An 8,153-nucleotide genomic window follows, 5' to 3' on the forward strand; every position below is an offset into this window, starting at 1 on the left:
TCAATTCAAAATAGAACACTTTGAGACTTAATTTAGAAACATGCAGAAAAATATTTATCATTATTTCAACTAAAAATACTAAAATTGTTCACATTTATTCATGATTTTATTTCTAGTTGGTGATAGTTTATTGCCATATAATCTATTTAAAATATCATATATATTAATATATATGTATATATTATAGTATGGAAAAATATATATATTATAGTATGAAAATCAATACTGAATAGATTTTTCCTTCAAAAATTAAATTTACATAATAAAACACGGAAATAGTGAGTGTAGATACCACTCTATTTTTAACAATAAAAACATTTAATTTTCAATATTGACATAATTATTTGGCTTTATGTTGACATTATCTAAAGGTTGCTTTAGCCTGGGATATTCACTTCTTTGGATTTTGGAATAGACCTGCCTAAGCCTTAAGAAAGTTTTAAAAATAATTTAATTAATGATGTTGAAATATTTTTTGAAATATGATTTTACTAACTGTATCTAATAAGTGTAACATATAATTTCATGTTCAAGTAAGAACAAATGCAGAAAATAAATTGTGTTTCTTTGCTTCACAGCTAATATGCTAAAAAATTTAAGAATGAATGCAGTCATAGGAAAAATACGTATTAATTCATTCAATGTATTTCTTATACCTGAATGCTATATTAAAACAGAAAAAATGTTAATTGAAAAATTTTATATTGGTACTTATGTGCTGATACTCAAAAGTCCCTTATTTTAAATCTAATAATTAAAATTTGACTTAGATGGATTTTGTCAATCATTTTTTCCTTTTTTGAAAACTTTTTAAGACTTTATTTTTTAGAGCACCTTTAGATTTACAGCAAAATTGAAGAGCAAATGCCGTATTCCCCTGGTCCTGCATATGCACAGCCTCTCCATTATCAACATCTGCAGCATAGTAGTACACTTGTTAGAACTAAGGAACATACACTGACACAGCAGCATCACTCGAAGTCCATACTTCACATGACGATTCACTCTTGGTGTTGTTGTACATCCTATGGATAGGAACAAATGTATAATGGCGTGTATCCACCCATTACAATATAATATAGAATAGTTTCACTATCCTATAAATCCTTTGTGCTTTGTTTATACATACTTCCCTACCCCTTAATCCTGGGCAACCGCTGATATTTTTACTGTGTCCATAGTTTTGCCTTTTCCAGAATGTCATACAATTGCAAACATACAGTATGTACCCTTTTCAGACTTGCTTCTTCACGTAATAATATGCATTTAAAGTTCCTCCAGGTCTTTTCATGGCTCAATAGCTCATTTCTTTTCAGTGCTGAATAATATTCCATTGTCTGGGCGTATCACAGTTTATGTATCTATTCACCTACTGAAGGACATCCTGGTTGCTTCTAAGTTTTGGCAATTATGAATGAAGTTGTTATAAACATACATGTGCAAGTTTTTGTATGAATATAAGTTTTCAACTCATTAAGCAAATACCGAATGTGATTGCTGCTGGATCATATGAAAAGACAATGTTTAATTTTGAAACTACCAGATTGTCTTCCAAAGTGGTCGTACTGCTTTGCATTCCCACCAGCACTGAGCGAGAGAGAATTCCTGTTGCTTCTTATCCTCACCAGTATTTGGTGTTGTCAGTGTTTTCAATTCTAATAGATGTGTAGTTGTCACTCATTTTTGTTTTAATTTGCATTTTCCTAATGGGCATCTTTTCATATGCTTATTTCCCGTCTATATATCTTTGATGAGGTGTTTTTTCACATCCTTTGCCCATTTGTAATTAGGTTTCAGGTTGTCCATTTTCTTTTGAATTTTAAGAATTATTTTTTGTACATTTTGGATTACAGTCCTTTACTGGATATGTCTTTTGCAAATATTTTCTCCTGGTCTGTGGCTTGTCTGGTTCTCTTGACAGTATCTTTCACAGACAGAAGTTTTTAATTTTAATGAAGTCCAGCTTATCAATTATTTCTTTCATGGGTTGTACCTTTGCTATTTTATCTAAATATCTAAGAGTCATTGCCATGACCAAAGTCATTTAGATTTTTTTCTATGTTATCTTCTAGGAATTTTATAGTGCTGTGTTTTGCATTTACATGTGATTCATTTCAAGTTAATACTTGTAAAGGATATAAAGACTGTATCTAGATTCATTATTTTGCATGAATGTCCACTTGCTTCAGCATTATTTGTTGAAAAGACTATCTTTTCTTGATTGCAACTGCCTTTGCTCCTTTGTCAAAGATCAGTTGACGATATTTATGTGAAACTATATAAATCATTCTTAACATCTGCTATTTAACACTTCCTATATTTTCTTGTAAACATTATTCATATTCACACCACTATTACATTGTCTGAAAAATTACATTTTTATTTTTCATATTAGCATTTCTATTTCAAATAACATTCACATTTTTTCTACTGATATTCCTCTGTGGATTATTAGAGTTATTGTTTCAAGCATGCTATTTCTATATCTTCATAATATGTAACACCTTGTGACAGCTTGGGTATTTATCAGAAAATGATACTAGTGATCTATTCATTTATTCCATTTTCTGAAAGACTCTGATTTTAGCAAACATGATAAGGCTTTACCAAGCTTCAAAGACAAGCACACTAATAAGTGTAAGTAAATTTTAGTTTGTGATGATTAAAACAGAAAGTTAATATTTTCATTTTGAATAGGTTTCTAGATATATAACGATTCATTATATATCATTTGTTGTTTATCAGGGATATTTGGTTAGGGATAAATTAATGGCAATTTTGGAAGGGGTTTCATATGGAAAACATTTATTTTCACCATATAGACATCAATAATACTGACTCCCATTTATATTTACTGGTAAAAGCACCTATTTTATTTAATAATTTTCAAATGTCCTGTAAAAAAATCACGGATAGAATAACAAAGAAATGGTGTGCATATTCCATAAATATTATTACTTCCATTTCCAAGATTCTATAAAGCTTTTGTTTTGATTTATGCAAAAATATAATAATCCAAAGCTTGAAGAGAAAAAAGAGGAATAATGTATTTGACTATGTTTTAATCATTTTCTATGGTTAGAGAACACAGATCAACACAGGGACTACCCAGTATTAAATGAATTGTTAATGGCTGCTTTTTAGCATGCAATTTAGCCTATGTATTTTGCAAATGAAGAAACTTATTTGTCAAGATGTTAAATTAAATCTACTGGGAATGAAAAGGCTCCAATATGCTGTCATGAACAATTCTGTAATTCTCACCCCCTCCCACACTCCTGGTAGGACTTTCACCTGCTACATGGTGCTCTCCAAAGGAAAACAAAGAGGGGACTATAGGCCAAGGAAGTTGGTTGGTTGAGGCAGGGCTATTATGACTTCCTTTCCTGGGAAACCGGAAAAGGAACTGAAGAAAGAACATTCTTTCTCCACATAACCGGACATATTACATGCAAACTTGAGAGCTATGAATCATCATGTTTTCCAAAATGTGGACCGGAGAAACAGAATGCTCAAATCTGCAGTGGCAAGAAAATAAATAAACAAGAGACAAAGGACAAAAAATGAAGTTCTGAGTTTCATCTAGTTGATCTGAAAAATAAAACATGCTTTTAAGACATAAAATTATGTATCAATCCCAACATTTCTGATTCCTAATAACCAAAGATTGATTTTGGTATGTATCTTGCATTTATATTTACTAATTCTCTAACATACCTTTTTCTTTTTTCTTCTAATATTGGAAGGGAAACTTTTCTATATACCTTTTCATACTCTTCACTTATTTTAGTGTATAGAAATTTTCATTGCAAAAAAATGAATATCTGCTGAAGCTAGCTTAAGAAAAAGATAGTAATTCTAGTAAGAATACAATTTGCTTCAAAAACAAAACAAAAGGAAACAGGGATTCAAAAGGCTTTTTATCCCTCTGACCTCTCTTTCTTGCTTTATTCTTTGCTCTATACGAAAACTTGAAACTGGAAGCATGATTCTTTCCCTCCTCCTTTTTATATTTGGGAGAATATGGATATCAATAGTTCCTAGTTTTGCATATTACAAGTCCATCTATCTGGGCAAATGCTATCCTCTCTTGTTCTCTTCTAATTTCCCAAGAAAGGGTATTATATTGGCTCATGCCTAGGCCAATCGTAAATGAACAGGTAAGAAGAATCATGCTGTATAAAAATAGCAACAGAAAATTCCTACTGAAGAGGCTATGTGTTTAGATGTAAGGTAAGGATAACAATGTTTTTAAAATTACTATTAACTTGGAAGTCAATTATCTGGCTCTCTATTATACCTATCTTTTCCTTGTATTATGATGTAAAGTGTCTACCCACACAAAATGTTCATCTTCTCTCCCTTACTCTTGACACATACTGTTAATTTGACATGGTGCCTTTTATCATGAAATTCAGATGCAGCCACTAAATTCTGCATGAGAGAGGGCTGCAGGAACTTACTTCAAATCAAATGTCATGCAAAGTAAATTCAATTTCCCATCTCTTTCCTTTCACTTTCTCGTTATACTTTCTTCCACCCATTCTGTCAATATCATAAAAAGGATCCAATAATTTGTAACACAATAACTATAGTTCCCTTGCACTAATCTGAGGTGTTTTGAAGAAACACAAAGATAAAAGAAATATATAAATATCTTATATTATTATATATTACATTATCTTAAAGAACATTAGTATTGATTACCAGAATTTTATTTTCTAAATTTGCAAAAATTGTCCTAAGAGCAAAGATATCCCAATTAAACCTCAGGTCTGGATATATCACTAAATTCTCAGAAATGTTGATCATATATAAATTTATGTTCTGATTTTTACATTTGATTTTTAAAATTTTTTTATTTAAATTCAATTTAGTTAACATATAGTGTATTATTAGTTTAAGGGGTAGAATTTAGTGATGCATCAGTTGCACATAACACCCAATGCTCATTACATCAAGTGCCCTCCTTAATGTCCATCACCGAATGAACCCATTCCCCCCTCCCACCTCCCCTCCAGCCACCCTCAGTTTGTTCCCTATAGTTCAGAGTCTCTTATGGTTTCTCTCCCTCTCTGTTCTTATCTTATTTTATTTTTCCTTCTCTTCTCCTATGTTCATCTATTTTGTTTCTTAAGTTCCACATATGAATAAAATCATATGGTATTTGTCTTTCTCTGATTTATTTCTCTTAGCATAATGCCTTTTAATTCTATCCACATCATTGCAAATGGCAAGATTTCATTCTTTTTGATGGCTGAGTAATATGCCTCATCTTCGTTATTCATTCATCTGTTGATGGACATCTGGGCTATTTCCATATTTTGGCTACTGTGGACATTGCTGCTATAAACACTGGGGCGCAGTTGCCCCTTCAGATCACTATGTTTGTATCATTTGGGTAAATACTTGGTAATGCAATTGCTGGATCATAGGGTAGTTCTATTTTTAACTTTTTGAGGAAACTTTATACTGTTTTCCAGAGTGGCTGCCCCAGTTTGCATTCCCACTGACGGTGTAAGAGGGTTCTCCTTTCTCCGCATCCTCGTCAACATGTTATTTCCTGAGTTGTTAATTTTAGCCATTCTGACAGGTGTAAGGTGGTATCTCATTGTGGTTTTGATTTGTATTTCCCTGATGCCAAGTGATGTTGAGCATTATTTTATGTGTGCATTAGCCACTTTTTCTTTGGAAGAATGTCTGTTCATGTCTTCTGCCCATTTCTCAACTGGAATTTTTGTTTTTTGGGTGTTCAGTTTGAGAAGTTCTTTATAGATTTTAGATACTAGCCCTTTATTTGATATGTCATTTGTGAATATCTTTTCCCATCCTGTAGGTTGCTGTTTAGTTTTGTTGATTGTTTCCTTTACTGTGCAAAAGCTTTTTATCCTGAGGAAGTCCCAATGGTTCATTTTTGCTTTTGTTTCCCTTGTCTCTGGAGACTTGTCTAGCAAAAGTTGCTGTGGATGAGGTCAAAAAGGTTGCTGCCTGTGTTCTCCTTTAGGGGATTCTGATGGATTCCTGTCTCACATTTAGGTCTTTCACACATTTTGAATTTATTTTTGTGTATAGTTAAGGAAATGGTCCAGTTTCAATATTCTGCATGTGGCTGTCCAATTTCCCAACACCATTTGTTGAAGAGACTGATTTTCATGCTCAGTGGAGTTTTCCAATGTCAATTGTATATACAATATTTTATTAAAATAACTAAAAAATTTCAAAACAAAGTATTATAACTTTAATTGTAACACATAATGTAGATTTAAATAACACAATAGTATTTTATTAAATTCATCTTCACAAAAATTTGTATTTGCGGAGTATGCCAACTGCTTTCTGTTTCTTCTGAAATCAATGAAATTACGTTATTATTTTAAAATATACATTATTTGTACTTTAGTTTTAAAGAATACCTCAGTAGTCACTTTTCCTTATTTATGTTCTGGGTCAGACTACTTCCTAAAATTGGACCAAATACATTTTCATGCTGTTTGCTTATATACTGAGCTTTGGAAAGGGAAAAGTAGAGAGAACACTCTAGCTTTCTTTCCCAACCTCCCTACCCTGACTTTATCTCCTGCTCATATTCTTCCTTTATCCCCTTCCTTCTTCCCTTCCTTCCTTCCTTCTTTCTTTCCTTCCTCCCTCCCTCCCTTCCTTCCTCCTTCCCTCTTTTCTTTCTTCTTTTCTCTCTCTTTTTCTTTCTCACTCCCCTCCTTGCTTTTGTTCTTTCATTTGTTCCTTTATTACTTCTGCTTGTCTGTCTTTCTGTCTCTTTTTCTGTCTTTCTGCCTCTATTCTACTTGTAATTATTATGTCTAGTCCATCAGAAAATAACCTCTCCTCTAATCTTCTTTTAGTATGGCTCCTGCAGTCATCTTTTCTGGTCACAGAATGGTCAGAGAGGGGCATTGGGCTACTGTAGTTCAAGAGAGCAAGAGAGTGCTTATTTGTATCATAATTTCTACATGTTTTCACTATGGAAATGAATATAATGGAGACATTGGTTACAGAACACAACTTATATTTGACAGGGAAGTATTGATTAATATGCTATAATAGTGATTTTGAAATAACAAAACAGAAAAAAATAAAAATTGTACTAGCAATTCAGTGTGTTACTTTGAATAGTCTTGAACTCTGTAAGTCACAATGCTATGGAAGATAAGTAAATTCTTCAAGAAATGCTGGATAATTGTGAGAATAGAAATAAGAAAATCTCTTTATCTCATGCCAAATTGCAAGTAAACATAACCTGAATTTGTATATTAGAGTTTAGATATTAAAGTTAAAAGTTTCTAGCAAAAAAATTATCATTTTAATATGCCTTCAGGAAAATAATTTTATTACTATCAGACTAAATATTTCTAGCCACCAAACTATTTTGCCTATTGTAAAATTGTTTTGATAATGTAATGTTTTTTAGGAATATATGTGAAAACTAATAGGTATTGCCAATTTATGCCTTGTCAAATTTAATTTTTATGTAAACTGCCTCTCATACTCGGAAGCAAAACTGTTCCAAAGATATTTTGAGTATTTTTCTATTTCCTTTCTCTATTAATCTATTTTATGTTTCCCATGCTGTGTTTTCACTGTATGAGGTTTACACTTCTTTAATTCCAGAGCTCTTTCCACATTGGAAAATAAAGTTGCATTGCATTCCATGTTCTTTTACTCATATTTCTGCATTAGCAGGTTTCTAAAAATTAACCTTGCTCAGGCTGTGGATTTCTGCTGACACATAATGGCACTGCTGCAGAAGCAGAGCTAAACTAAAAGGAAATCTGCTTGTCTATGCACTAATAGCATTTCCTACAGGCTTTTCCATAAAGACAATTCCAGAAGAAAGCATAAAAGTGAGAATATTGTTATGATAAAATAACGACAAGATTATCTTATTTTTTAGGTTGTAAACACTCCTTAAGGTCAGAGTTGGCCTTAGCAAAATTTGAAAAAATGACCAGATATTTCTTTAGTTTCCTCTCAACCTTAATATCTTTTTTTTCTTTCTACCTGGAATTCCCTTTCCCTGTTGAATTTTATTTCTCTCCCTGTACTTCCTTTAACCTAGTTGTCCGGTTTTTTCCTACAAAGAGAAAAACCAACTAATAAATCCTGACACCCTCTTTCTTTGAACCTAGAATGCTCCA

The sequence above is a fragment of the Leptonychotes weddellii genome, chromosome 9 (genome assembly GCF_054177405.1).
Source record: "Leptonychotes weddellii isolate Sample4059 chromosome 9, ASM5417740v2, whole genome shotgun sequence".
Classification (NCBI taxonomy): domain Eukaryota; kingdom Metazoa; phylum Chordata; class Mammalia; order Carnivora; family Phocidae; genus Leptonychotes; species Leptonychotes weddellii.